Raw genomic sequence first — 12734 nt, 5'->3', positions numbered from 1 at the left:
ACTAACAAAATGAGAAAAATCGCGAATGCTTGAAGAAAAAGAAAAAAAGAGCATCTTTATACTGGATGCCCCAGTATCACAGAGTCTAAAGAAAACATGTTATTTCTGAAAACCGACGAGACCCTGCGTGGTAATGTACGCTCACGTCCACTTCGCAGTTTCGTAAACTTCGCGCTGTTCTGCTCTGCTCTTCCCTGCTCTGCGGCCAACTGCTTCTCAATGTGCGCCCGGTCTAACAACACGAAAGTACAACAATGTATTCATCCAGTTATATATTTAATTCCAAAGCGATGGCCCATGTTTTTCTTGGGCTTAAAAGTTTCCTTAAAGTCCAAATTAATGTTTAACATCAATCCCCGAGAAAGTGTTGAGGGAAATTTTCGAGATATTAATTACTCACTAATTACTCACAGTACAGGCCAATACATTCAACTGGTGAAAATATTCTTGAATTGGTTACTTTTAAACACCTGCACTGCCGTTGTAACCGTGTTATGTGTATTTTATATTGACCGGATAAATCTTAACCTAAAAGCAGCCTTTAACGTGATTATTGGGCGCGAATTTCAGTGTTTCGACAGTTCGTTCACGTTCCCTGCAGCTTTATCCTGGACCATGGCCATAACTACACACAGGCACACACAACACAGCACGTTCCGTACAGGCACATTCCCAGTTCCCACTGGCGCGAAGCATGTAATGTTGCCTCTCGAAGTTATCTCTACACCGCGCAGTTACAGTCCCGCGTCCCGTGCGCCCGCTGCACAGTTCAACTAGTAGGCGAAGGGCAGTGCACAGTGGCGCTTGTGATGGGACAGCGAGTCAGTGTCTCCGGCTCGCTTGAGAATGTTTCGGAACAATTGACACTCGGTGTTCTAGAACAGCGGAACAAAACTTTGCACCGGCGCATTGTGCCGAAACAGGGACATAGTGCCCAACCCTACAGCGTAGTAGGTTCGTGGCTGCATTGTTTAAGCAGCTCAGTAATAGCTTCGTGATCCTATTATGATTGCCTGAGATTGTGTGGCGTTTAGTATAAGAGAATTTCGTTGTGCATATGCACTGAGTCGTCGGAGTTCATTGTTTGTAACTCCTATTGCTTCACCTAAGACTGAAGTCTTGCAGTGTCGATAAATTTGAAGATTGTCAGTATAGAAGTGGTGTGTGCTATTTCCTCTCACGGATGGTTAATACAGAAAAGTAAGGGACCAAGAATACTACCCTGTGGGGCACCATTTAGGCCCGTATTCATCAACATCATTTACTTTTGCTGTTATCATAGATTTCCAAAATTCGGATAATGTCATTATCTCGGATAACGGTCACTTCCTTATTCACCATAGAATTTATTATCTCGGTTTACCAAAACTAAGTTTTCGTTTCAGTCTGAATTTGAACCGTAAATTCTTCATACTGACGCACGGAAAAGAAACGACTACGGGCTGCCGCCACTATCAAAATGTAAACAAGTTTTCGATTCCATTCGGGGTTTGCAAATAATTTGTAGCCTATGAATTATGTCCGCTATTGAGCAGAACCGAAGAAAGAAGCCCAATATGACTTTCCAAGAGAGTGAATTGTTACTGAATTTGGTGCCAGAAAGCATTGACAACATAGAGAATAAGGGAACAAATTATAGCCTACACGTTGTATATTTCACTCAAAAAAATAAGGCAGCGTTCCTTAATTCTTCATTAAAAAGTCACCCAGTCGTGTACCGTACAAGAGTGGTGAGAAGAAACAGACCATCCGTGATATTGTCATATTGTCACCGAATGTCCTAGGAGGTCATACTCCGGTCAGCTGAAGGAGTTTGTGTGTGCTTCTGACGGGGTTGTACAATGGTTTGGACAGCTTAGATTTAAGTTTATGAACTGTTTCAGAGATTGGTTGATTGTTTAAGGTGTTATATTGTTTGTTATATTTTTTAATATTTGTATGTAGAGTTATGTACTAGCCATAAGCTAAATAAATAATAACCGTACAAGATATTAGCTATAATCCAGAATTCATCTTAGGCCTACTTATGTGTTGGGAATTCCAAGTTATGTTCGATGGTGGTGGTGGTGGTGGTGATAATTATTGTTTTAAGTGGAAGTACAAGTAATCAACCATCCTCGGTTATATTCGATCATGGATAACACGTTAGATAACCTAAAATGTGTCTGAAAATCAGTGTCATCATAGTCCTCGAAATAATCCACGTAGGACGTTTATTACTTGCATAGTCTTGATCGTATTACTCGTCGCTGGATTTTCTCTTTCAATTATATATTCCAGCCGTCTACGAGCTGCCATTTTTGAAGGCTATTATCTTAGATTTCACATTAATTTTTCCGGCCAACCACTCTCCGTTAATATTTTAAACCGAGATAATACCCGTTATCCGAGATAATGTTGTTGGTGAATACAAACTTAACTGTTATCTCGGTTCACGTAGGGCTCTCTAAAGACTAGGTATGCTCGCCCGCCATTATGGTTCATTCCTGCGCTACGTTGGTAACGCAGTTGACCGCCCCAACCTTGCATACGCCTCCTTTTTACTGTTCTCCACGCTAGAAAATAATGCTAAACTAACATACTGCAAAAATACTCATTCTCAGCATTACTCAAACGGTTACTCAACATGAATATTAGTATATTTCGTACATTATTGTGTAATTTTCACTCGAGACGGTGATTGTAAAAGCAAGGCCGTTGATAATTTTCCATTTAATAAATTAACTATGCATGTACTCTCACTGGATAAATATTAGGAAAAATAGCTTACTAATAAATCAGTTTTATTATTATTGCATTATTAGACTATTGATAAGTAGAATAGGTTGTTCGTAAGCTATGCGCCGCGGTACCGTCAAATGAAATTAGGTACACCGTCGTATTGATATAGGCTACTGCCATTCTTAAATCGCGGTACTTGACGTGGTAATCGGTCAGTGCCGAAGATATATAAGTTGTGATATAATATTTTGATACGATATGATCTTAGTTGGTATTTCATACCTACGTGAAATGGATTCAGCGCTGTTTTCAATGTTGTCGAAATAATAAGAATATTCTTCGAACAAAATAACGCTGAAATGTGATGTACGAGGGATTCTTTAATTTTATTCCTGTCTTTTAAATAGTCCCTTCTCTTATTTAGCAGTATTTAAAAAAGACATTCTAAGTTATGTGCAAAATAAACTTAATTTTTGTGGAGTGTTATGAATCTCATCCGCTTATGCAGTTGTAATGAACAGGGGATTTTAGTTTATTCAACCGAACGTTCATTAAACAGTCCGGCTCCATGGCTAAATGGTTATCGTGATGACCTTTGGTCACAGGAGTCCCGGGTTCGATTCCCGGCAGGGTCGGGAATTTGAACCATAATTAATTTCGCTGGCACGGGGGCTGGGTGTATGTGTCGTTTTCATAATTTTATCCTCATCACGACGCGCAGGTCGCCTGCGGGTGTCAAATCAAAAAGACCTGCATCTGGCGACCCGAACTTCTCCTCGGACACTCCCGGCACTAAAAGCCATACGCCATTTCATTTCATTTTTTCATGAAACAAATGTATTATTATAAACTACATTCGGGAAGAAAATAGGAATAGTGTAACTACTTCTATAGCTGAATCTTCTCTCCCAACCTGAATTATTGCAATGATAATCAGTTACCAGTGACTTGTAAGGGGAGTGACCCAAATGTTGAACATTTTGACTTTGGCAAAGTTAGCAGTATATTTTTTCACGGAGATTCCTCTGGTTTGATCAGAAGTAGTATTATTTCTTAACACGACTCACCTTATTAAACTTCAAAGAGTTACAACATTGGTTAACTTGTCAGGCAAGTACATTTAAGAAATATATGATATTTAAGTAATACTTTACAAATGTACTGTCTCCTTTTATTGCAGTATTTACAAAACCATAACATTCCATTCCTTGTTTACTTTTTTATCGTTTCCGAAGCATACCCATGCATTTTACCTCGTTTCCGTACATTCTTGTTAAAGTCAGCATAGGATCGAATTTTGAAGAAGTGTCTAACATTTTTTTTGTTCAAATTACAGCACGTTGGAGAACATTTTTTGGTACATTTATCATTCAAAAATTTCTCCGTTACAAGATTTGCACCATTTTGCATTGTATAATGCTTATAGTCCCTATAGAAGACCTCACAGTTACAAATTAATTTCATAACTTCACAATTGAATTTCTTTAGACCACCCAAAAATTACGAATGTTTCAGAGCCTGAGTCAGAAAGCTCATAGTTTAAAACCTGTCTGCATATAGGCCTACCGCAGACCTTGATTTTCAATAATGCATTTCTTGTACTTCAGTACCAACAACATTAAGCAAATTATTTGTCATGTGAAGTTAGTTTTGACAAATATTGTAATTATGGTGTTTGGATGTTGAACTCCTGTTGCCGGACTTTGGGGTCAGAACTGAGCATTGAATGATCAATGTGACTGAATTAAAGAGGTGTAGGCCTAGTAATGTCAATGGGAGCTGGGTGCAGGTTTAAGTCAGCAGTTGAAGTAGGTGTCAGAGGCAGTGGAGGAATAACGCTGACCAGAAGGGAATGTTAACAACCTGTATCCTGCAGTAGAGACACTACCACTACTATGTAATAAATATCCACACAAATATAGCACTATTCTGTCCCTGCACGCGGTGATTAAAGCAATACGTTCAATGTGACGAAGCGAGAGCTCGTAGGAGAAACTATAGTTTGATCACATGGCCCAATGCGCATGTATGAACCAAAATGGCGGCTAAGCATACCCATCTTATAGAGCCTTAGGTTCACGTAGCTTTAAACTAAGATAAAAGCTTTCACCCGCGTTGGTTAATACAAGCCTCAGAGGGTTTGTCGTTTACCGTTGCATGCTATTGACGGTAACTCAAATAAAAACTAAAAAACTTTAGTGCAGCTAGGTCGAAATTTAGTACAGTAATTCCACCTTCTTTATCATAGTCTGAATTTTTACAATGAATATTAGCAAAAGTATATTAAAGTGTGTATGGTTCCATTCGTAGCTACCGAGCTCGATAGCTGCAGTCGCTTAAGTGCGGCCAGTATCCAGTAATCGGGAGATAGTGGGTTCGAGCCCCTCTGTCGGCAGCCCTGAAGATGGTTTTCCGTGGTTTCCCATTTTCACACCAGGCAAATGCCGGGGCTGTACATTAATTAAGGCCACGGCCGCTTCCTTCCACTTCCTAGACCTTTCCTATCCCATCGTCGCCATAAGACATATCTGTGTCGGTGCGACGTTAAGCAAAATAGCGTACGTACATTCGTAGCTGTATGCGCTCCCATATAGTTCCCGCTTGCAGTTCCCTGCACATAAAAGAAGAAAAATATTATGCTTAATACCAGCACTCCTCGTTTAATACGCATATTTTTATTTACGGGTGTACCTGAAACTGCTTATTGGATATTCACGTAGTTCTTTTGAACAAACTTATACATTTTGAAAATCACCTATCGTCACATTAAATTCTCAGCCTGTGACACGATTACAGTGTTTCTCCGCAAATTGAATTACTCTAACTTAAAAACTTGAACGCTTCTCCATAACTCACTTATAAGCGAAGTTGCCCTGGAAATGGCCTCGATCTTATACAGGTGTCATTAAAAAACACCGACAACGCTTAGTATGTTGTGCGGGAAGGCAAACTGATCCGTTTTCAAGAAGAAATCCATATCCAGAAACGCACTGCTTGGACACTGCGCCGCATCGAAGTGTGAGATTGGTGTGCGTTCCACACGTCGTCAATAAACCCAACATGTGTAGCACATCGGGATCATTACAAACGGCGTTCGAACTGTGTACCTCCTACGACATTGCAGAGGTGGTGCTGAGCCTCACGCACATGACCCAATACGTGCGGTTGACTTTGAAGAATTTCAATCGCTCCATCGACTCGAGCAATGAGGTCCTCCGCTGACGTTACAGGAGTGTCCTAGACCATACTCTTCATACTACCCACGAGGAACTGACCGACTTCTCTTAGTCGTCTCCCAATGCCCGCGAACGTGGGATGATGTGGGGTACGTCTGTTTGGAAAACGTTCCGCATACAATCTTGCAGCAGCTCTACCACTACAGTCCGCTTTGCCGTATGCAAGCAGCATGTCAGTCATTCCCGCAGCTGTGTGCTGGTACATGCCACACTGCTGTTAACAACGTTACTGCACTGGCAGACTATAGTACTTTAGTAACACAGTAGGATGCGCGCCAGGGACTCTGTGGAGGAATGTAGCCCATGCGCAGGGATGTTATTAGGCTGAAGTCATTCATCCGCAGTACGCAGATAGCTAAAGGGTTGCATACCATCCGTATTAAGACACAAAATCGGAAGTCATTTTCACAACCGTTCTCAGACTTCGACGCTCTCCAACGCCCTAACCGTGCATTTCCGGACAGGGGCTCCTTCTTGGAAACCTATCAGTCCGCCATCCCGCAGAACAGACCAAGCCTTGTCGGTGTTTTTGGAGACACTCTGTATATTGCGTCTCGAACATGACATAAACTGTTATAATGAAACTGCAACCAGTTCAACAGTGTCATATTCCATCTACTGTACCTCATCAGGGCAGGAAAATTTCTAGGATCCGGAATTACCTACCTTTCACCAAAAAACTAGTCCGGCTACATGGCTAAATGGTTAGCGTGCTTGCCTTTGGTCCCGAGGGTCCCGGGTTCGATTCCCGGCCGGGTCGGGGATTTGAACCTTCATTAGTTAATTCCGATGGTTCGAGGGCTGGGTGTGTGTGCTGTCTTCAACACTAAAAATTCATCATAGGTAGGGCCCCATTCTCATAAACGTGCAGGTCACCTGTACGGTGTCAGCTCGAAAGACCTGCACCAGGGCTCTTCGGAGGCCACACGCCATTAATTACCAAACAACTGCTGCAAGTAAGGTAAAGGGGAGCAATGCGCACAATGTGCATGTTTATCCAGTACACATTGACGCAAATATGTCAGGGTTTCTTATCTAAGAACACCGAACTCGATAGCTGCAGACGCTTAAGCGCGGCCAGTATCCAGTATTCGGGAGATAATGGGTTCGAACCCCACTGTCGGCAGCCCTGAAGATGGTTTTCCGTGATTTCCCATTTTCACACCAGGCAAATGCTGGGGCTGTACCTTAATTAAGGCCACGGCCGCTTCCTTCCACTCCCAGCCCTTTCCTATCCCATCGTCGCCATAAGACATATCTGTGTCCGTGCGACGTAAAGCCAATAGAAAAACATATCTAAGAACACACATCCAAGCGTGGCAAAGTTAATTTCCAGGTTTGATTCATAAGGCCTCCACATTCTTTTTATTTTTACAATTTGCTTTAATTCGTACCGACACAGATAGGTCTTATTCCAACAATGGGATAGGAAAGAACTAGGCTCCGGAAGAAAGCGACAGTGCCCTGAAGGTACAGCCTGGTGTGAAAAGAGAAAACAACGAAAAATCATTTTAGCGGCTGCCCACCATCTCCCGAACATAAGCTGGCAGCTACGCGATCCAAACCACGCAGCCACTCGCTCGGTGCCTCCACATACTTTTTCATGAAGGTAATTGAAAAGCAATACACTTAATAAATAATAATTCATGAAATAAATATTACAAGACAGCGAACAAAACACGTGTGCATGGTCAGAGCTGAAAAAGAGACTGACATATGTTCTAATAATAACAGACTGTGTATTGGCCACATAGCTGTGAGGATTTGTATTGAGGAGTACAAACTTCCGTTGTATAGCCCACTAAATAAATACATAAATAAATAACCTTGTGAATCCCCTAAGGGCTATGGCCTCCTGGAATCCAGTTTAAATTATCAAGTGAGCAGGTCCTGAGAAGCATTATTATACAGGATATTTCGTAGTGTGTTTCGTGAGGACGTATTACTGCATGTTGTACACTTGTTTGGTCTCACCTCCGAATTGATGCAGTTGTGTCTTTCGAGATCAGCAATCCGCAAAACGTATTGTTACATTATTATTGACATTTCCCCAGGGAGGTTTGGGATTCATTCTTGGTGAAAGTGTACCCCTCCACATTTCATTCTTCCATAGCTTCTCCTCTGAATGTTGTAGACGTGTCTTTTAATTTCTTCAGCGTATCCCCCGTTGGAAATTCTCTAGTACATACTTTACATGTGCATGTCATCCTTTCACTATGTGTTCCATGATGACCCTCGTCAAATCAACCCCTGCTGGGCAAACACGGGGGCCGGTATTTCGGTCGTATGCCGCCGCCTTTACTCGCCGGTGGGCGTCTCAGCGTTACCTCTCACCATGGCATGGCAGATCTGTACGCTTTCTTCCCGGCATTCCCCACTTACTCAGAGGTGTCCAGACATTCCATTAAGTTGAAGAGTTATTTATATTTATAGGGGGCGGATGTTGTTGAAATGACATATTTTCCCCCTTTGCATTATCTGTCTATCAATGTTTTCATTCCCGATGTGGGGCGGGTCACCTAGAGGGTTACGCCCTCACTCTGGGCCAGAGATGCAGGTAAGCTGAGGTAGAGATGAATGGTCAGGGATAGGGTAAAGAATGTGAAGGAAGAGAAAGGGATGGTTGGCTTTTTGTCTCTTTTTTTTATGTTTTATTGCCAGTGGCTTTATTGTATCAGTACGCTTGGAATGCATAGGGATACTTGTTATGTACAATAAAAGACATTATATACAAGAAATGAGCGTGCTTCTTAATAGCTTGATAAAAAACACCGAGGTATAACTTGCATCTTCTTCCTCTGAGTCAGTAAACCTAATGGATCTCGCTATCGGTTACAGGTGTATAATATAACCAAATTTGTATGTTCGGCCATTTATATTAAAATTGAGAATAGTGAGTGGTGAGTAGATCACTGTGTGTGCAAGAGCTTCTTTCTGTTGCTTTGCATCAGAACGTTGCTTAGTAGCATAGAAATTAATTCTTCTAAATAACGAAGTATACTAACGCGTTTTCATTTTGCATTCTTTTGCATGTTTTGCCTATTTGGGATGATCAGTCATTATTTCACCTTTCAGGAGAGTTTTAGGTCAACATATAGCATTTAGAAGGACATTTAAATCATTTTTAAAAACTTTTTAAAAAAAATTCGGCATGTATTCTTTATTGTCTCAGACTGATAAAAATCCGCATGTGACAATATAAGAAATATATACATTTTCGTTACATATGGTTAAATGTTTGCCTGCTGCCATTTCTTGATGGATACAGTACTTCTGTATCCATCCCTTGGCACAGGCCAGAGTAAAGTGTAGCTTTCACCGAAGTCCCAGTCTCATCCATGGCTGTGACAATATGGAAGCTGCTGGGGTATGGGTGGTGCTGAGTAATGACATTCAGAGCATGACTAGTGCATGAGTGTTATGAAAGGTGTTGCTCATAGGGTCAGTCGTGTTGCAATAGCACTTTCTGACCCAGTGAGGAAAGCAATGGCAAACTACCTCACTCCTCGTCTTGCCTAGTATGCCTCATTTTGGTGCTGCCATTGGTTTTTGCGGTTTCCTTATAACCGCATAACCTTTGGTGGTGCTATTTGAGGATCCAACCAGCCTCTGGGCTGATGACCTAACAGACAGACATGGTTAAATGTGCTAAATGTCTTTCATGGCCAAGCCAACTGACCAGAAGTTGTTGATGACTAAGAAATGGACAGGAAAGAATTTATAACACCCCCTGTGGGTGGAGGATGCAGACGAAGAATACACCCACGGTATCCTCTGTCTGTCGTATGAGGCAACTAAAAGGGGCCACCAAGGGATGATGAAATTAGAACCATGAGAATATTTGTGATTAGTACCATTACGTGCGGAACACCAAGGGGCGACGTTACTTGCGACTAGTACCAAGGCCAACTGCTAGTACCACCTTGCGAGGAAAACCATGGGTCTACGTTACATGGGAGCAGTACCATTATGCGAGAAACACTGCGGGTCTGGGCGTTGTTTGTGATAAGAGCCATCGTGTGTATTCCACCGGTCGTTTCCACTGTGTTCAGAATGGGCCTGCGTTACCTAAGCGTAGTACCACTTTATGAGAAACACCATAGGTCTACATTGCCTGTGCTTAGTGCCACTAAGTGAGAAACACGACGGGTTTGGCTGGCGCCCGAGATTAGTACCACTATGTGAGTAAAACCATGGGTCTGCGTTGCCTGAGAGGAGTAGTAGTACCGTTATGTGAGGAACACCGTGAATTTTTGTTGCCTGTGGGCATTGCCTTAATGTGTGATACACCGTGGGTCTGCATTACCTATGATTAGTACCACTATGTGAGCAACACCATGAGTATACGTGACCTGTGATTAGATCCGCTACGTGAGGAACATCACGGGAATACCAGCACCCGTGTTAGTCCCACTGTGTGAGGAACACGGCGAGTCTGCGTTGCTTGTTAGTAGTACCCTTATGTGCGAAACACCATAGGTTTGTGTTACCTGTAATTGGTGCCATTGCCACGAACCTGCTACGCAGGTGTAGCAGGGGGAAAGGTGATACTCCCACGTGGCGCGTCCCAGGTGGCGGATAGGGGGGTCCTAACCGGCTTGCCGGCGGACTTGAGGGAAATAAAATACCTCTCGCGGACCAAACACACTACCCCCTGCGGGTGGGGGACGCACATGTAGAATACACCCGCGGTATCCCCTGCCTGTCGTAAGAGGCGACTAAAAGGGGCGACCAAGGGCTGACTGAATTAGAACCATGAAACTAATTTTGAATCGTACCATCATGCGGGGAACACCATAGGTTGCCTGTACTTGCGAGTAGTACCACTAAATTCGGTACGAAATAGGTTTGTGATTAGTAGCAGTAAAAGCCTGGCCTGGTGGATTCCAGTACCCGTGCGTCGTACTCATGTGTGCAGCACCGTGGGTCTGCGTTGCCTGTGATTGGTACCCACTATGTGAGGAACACCACGGGAATACCGGCGCCCGTGTTTAGTACACCTAGGTGGGGAACCTTCTCGGTTTGCGTTGACTCTGAGTTGGGCCATTGTTTGAGACACACCATAGGTCTGCGCTACTTGTACGTATTGCAATACTTGTGAGTAGTACCATCTTTTGTGGAACACCGTGAGTCTTCGCTACTTCTGATTAATACCCCAACATGACACATACCATGGTTCTATTTTACTCGCGACATGTACCATTCTGTGGGGCCTTAGACGTGGATTTTGCACCCCCTTTAGACACCAAGCATCATTGTGCTTTATAAGTGGTTCCTTGGTCGGTAATAATGTTATTTTCGATCTGTATTGAGTCCGATCCACTGGTTTTTGTTTGTTTGTTTTGTGTTTTGTTGAGTTCCTGTCCATACATTCATTCTTCATGCCATATTTTATTTTTATTTTGGTCAGTGGATGCCTTTGCAATTTTTGTTCTTTCCTTTCGTACCATTAGGGGCCGATGACCTTTGATGTTAGGCCCCTTAAAACAACAAGCATCATCATCATCATCAATTGGTGCCATTGTGTGTGACAGACCATGGGTCTACAATGCCTGTGATTACTACCACCGTGCGAGAAAAACCGCGAGTCTACGTTACCTGTGCTTAGTACCACTATAGGAAGAACACCATGGTCCTGCCTTACCGGTGACTATAAATGAGCGGCCGATGACCTGAATTTTGCACCTCTTTATATGAGTATCATCCCAGTAATGGAGGCATTGTGAAGTGGATCCACTGATTGTTTTGTTTCACGATCATTTTTTATCATAATTCAGTCAGTCAGTCAGTCAGTCAGTGGTTACATTTTGACGTTTTAATTATCATTTCATTTCGTTCACCTCGTACCATTAGGAGCCGATGACCTAGCAGTTAGGCCCCTTTAAACAACAAACATAATCATCATCATCATCATAATCATCGGGATTTATATAATTATTTTTAATATTACAATTTCATTTACGTCACACCGACACAGATAGGTCTTATGGGATAGGAAAGGGCTATGAGTGGGAAGGAACCGGCCGTGGCTTTAATTAAGAAGGTACAGCCCCAGCATTTGCCTGATGTGAAAATGGGAAACCACGAAAAACCATCCTCACGGCTGCCGACAGTGAGGCCCGAACCCACTATCTCCCGGATGCAAGCCACAGCTGCGCGCACCTAACCGCATGGCCAACTCGCCCGGTCGGGATTTATAACCATGAGTCTTGTGTATCCGAGATATGTGCAGAAACCCCTAATAACTGATAATTAGGAAAAAGTATTTCCTATGTCTCAAGCACCAGCCATTCACACCCGCCCCTACAGCCAGTCGTCCACACCCGCGTACCTCAAGGCCTAGAGTAAGGTTTTACATGTAGGCGCTTTCTCTCTTTCTGCCTATGTGGTTTTTCCCTGACCCTTCAATACCACACCTTAATACTATCCTACGAATAAAAACTCGCCTGGTAACGTGTCTAACATGGAAACAGGCAGATACTCCTTGTATCATTTCCCACTCTTCCCAGCTATCTCTTTCTACTTAGAACTAATAGCATGTCGGAGGCAATGTAGATTGCAGCGATTGCAGCGGGTCCTCTAGAAACCATTTGCACTTACATACTACGATCCTAGAAATGGACGAACAGTCGTTTTCGTTGCTCAGCTTTGAAAGACGCCCTTTCCACGTCGTGGGCGTGAATTTATTCGCTGTTGACGATTAAGATGCCAGGTACCTGGACTACATTTACGAAATAAAAAACCTACGCCTCAACCCAGGATCGACCTCTCGACTTC

General features: G+C 42.9%; 1 protein-coding gene across 1 annotated transcript in view; it reads left to right on the top strand.

Moving 5' to 3' along the window:
- swi2 (Protein singed wings 2) overlaps positions 1-12734 on the top strand; it is a 494822-nt gene that overhangs the window by 351365 nt on the left and 130723 nt on the right. The gene's annotated exons all lie outside the window — the stretch shown is intronic.

Source organism: Anabrus simplex, chromosome 2 (genome assembly GCF_040414725.1).
Source record: "Anabrus simplex isolate iqAnaSimp1 chromosome 2, ASM4041472v1, whole genome shotgun sequence".
Lineage (NCBI taxonomy): Eukaryota > Metazoa > Arthropoda > Insecta > Orthoptera > Tettigoniidae > Anabrus > Anabrus simplex.
Note: the sequence above shows the minus strand (reverse complement) of the source record. Positions and strands in the feature narration are given on the sequence as shown.